Below are 2,569 nucleotides of genomic sequence, written 5' to 3'. Positions count from 1 at the left end.
GCGTAGTTTTGAAAAAATGAATGGGGAATTGGGAGGTTTTACGCAGAGAGCGCAGAGCGCAGTTTTTGTAATGTAATTATGAGATATATTAGTTTTTCCTGTGATCATATCATTTTGACAACTTAGTTTTCATTGCTATTTGCATTTTCATTGTTATATAATTCTAAGTGTTATTGTGAGTTAATCTGTTCCATTTTCAGTCTATTACAATTTGTCTATTTTTTTTCTCTTTTTATGAATGAATGCAATGTGGATTTTTCAAAAGAACCCCCAAAAACAATTAGATGTAATTACTTATTTATGAAATAATTTATTATATGAAAAGAATGATTAAAACAGACCCTACAGAAATAAAAACTAAGAAAGTTCAAATGGCACAAATTGTGCCAAAATGGCTAATTTGGAAGGTCCGCCTAGATTTTTATCTAGTAGCACCTCTCTAAAACTCAGACTTTTTTTTCATGAAACTTGGCACAGTAAAAGGTCAGATTGTGTACTGTTACTACTTTTTTTGGCTTTCACTGCATGTTTTGAAAGGAGCATTCATAGATTGAAGTGTTTTTTTTTAGGCGGAAATTGATTTTTTTCTTAATTTCTGCTGTTTATCATATTAATACGCTTTCCTCAGTAACAGGCAGGGTGGTTTTTAGAGCTGTAACATATTCTCTAGGGTCTTGCCTTTGTTTTGATACCAAAACATTTAAAATAAACACTCTAGTTCTTGAGATACATTCAATTCATTTTGGGCATGTTATTTTCAGCCATATTGCTCAAAAGGAGGCCATGTTCCGGAGAGGTTAAGACCTTCATGCTATCCTGAGATGGCAAATCTTGGTCGGACGTTGGTTTGACCTGGCAGTGTTCTTAGTCTTATGGGTTGTTTGTTGACAAATCTCTCTACACCTATGCTAACATTATCAGCGGAAGTTGCTTATCGACTCCACCACCCCCAACAACCACTGACCCAAAATCACTTTTAGTACAGCGTCGTCTTCATGGAGCTGACTAATTCTCCTTATGTGCAGTAGGTCATAAGACCTGACAATATTCCTATGGTTTGCTAGGGGTAGCATGTGTAACACTTATATGTTTACAGTTGATAGGACAGACAGTAGGACCAGTGCTAGGTTCAGCTAAGGGAGTAGTGAGAAGTGTAAATGTACCACAGACCAGAAAAATAAGTTTAAACTGCCTGCTTATTATTCGTTGAAAAGAAAAGAAACATTACAAACAGCTGACATCCATCCATTTTCTTACACCCTTGTCCCTTAGTGGGGTCGGGAGGGTTGCTGGTGCCCATCTCCAGCTAACGTTCCAGGCGAGAGGTGGGATACACCCTGGACAGGTCACCAGTCTGTCGCAGGGCAACACAGAGACATACAGGACAAACAACCATGCACACACACACTCATCCCTASGGGCAATTTGGAGAGGCCAATTAACCTGACAGTCATGTTTTTGGACTGTGGGAGGAAGCCAGAGTACCCGGAGAAAACCCACGCATGCACAGGGAGAACATGCAAACTCCATGCAGAAAGACCGGGGCCGGGAATCGAACCCAGAACCTTCTTGCTGCAAGGCAACAGCTCTACCAACTGTGCAGCCCCTTGCAGATTACATTTCAAGTCTAAACCCAATATCTTATGTAGCACTATTTAAAGTGTAAAAGGACTGGATGGAAGAAATCAGAAGACTAGAATTCGTCTACTGGAGCCGTTGTCAGTAATCAATAAAACGATACATGGTATTGAAAGCAGTTCTTTTGTATTTTGAAGAAAAAAATTAAAGCGAACAATACAAGACATACTTAGAACCCAAAATAAATACAAAAAAAATATACACAGTACTGCGGCAATTCTTCTTTGATTTGTGCACAACTGGTCTCAACTTCCCTGCTGGTCAGTCCAAAGTCTGACCGACGCATTCAGAAGTCCATGGTTGGATTATCCAGATATTTAAGTTGACAATGTCCCAGCGCAAGTTCTTTCAGATAAAGAGATGAATAATGGAGTGTGTGTCTGAGTGGTGAGATGGAGGGGGAACTGATACCAACCAGACCAGACCAGACCAGGATGAAGTGATTCTTAGGGCTCTCCTGGCTCCAGCCAGTTTTCAGAAGCTCGCCATCTTTTACCCTAAAARGGGATCACCTGGCCTGTATTAAAATAAACAGGACCAGTAAATTTCCAGCCTGCTAGTTAACTAGACTTTCTTTTCAGTTATACATAGAGATAAATGCAATAGATCTAAYCTGTCAGACCAAATAAAGTAATATTTATCTCATTTTCTTAAACATGTTGAATTTAAGACATTAGATCATACAACAATTAGCATTGGCTACCACCAACATGCTTAAACAACAAAACAACATTGTGTCCACTACTCACCAATTCCATTAACAGTTGAGAGCATGGCAGCTTCAGGGCTCCAAACTCACTGGATCTTGTCAGATCTACATGATTTTTATATTGTAAGGTTTAAAAAAAAAAAAAAAAAAGTGCATAACAAACAAAGAGATAACTGATTGTTTGGAAACACCAACCTGTAGCTCCTTTGTCTCCAGCTCTCC

General features: G+C 38.9%; 1 long non-coding RNA gene across 1 annotated transcript; it reads right to left on the bottom strand.

Moving 5' to 3' along the window:
- Positions 1-1,788: 1,788 nt before the first annotated feature.
- LOC103463067 (uncharacterized) lies at positions 1,789-2,569 on the bottom strand. Its single transcript, XR_533449.2, has 3 exons — positions 2,543-2,569; positions 2,388-2,452; positions 1,789-2,155 (listed from the first exon to the last, which is right to left on the bottom strand). It is a non-coding gene; the product is annotated as an uncharacterized LOC103463067 (long non-coding RNA).

The sequence above is a fragment of the Poecilia reticulata genome, linkage group LG1, assembly GCF_000633615.1.
Source record: "Poecilia reticulata strain Guanapo linkage group LG1, Guppy_female_1.0+MT, whole genome shotgun sequence".
Classification (NCBI taxonomy): Eukaryota; Metazoa; Chordata; class Actinopteri; order Cyprinodontiformes; family Poeciliidae; genus Poecilia; species Poecilia reticulata.
Note: the sequence above shows the minus strand (reverse complement) of the source record. Positions and strands in the feature narration are given on the sequence as shown.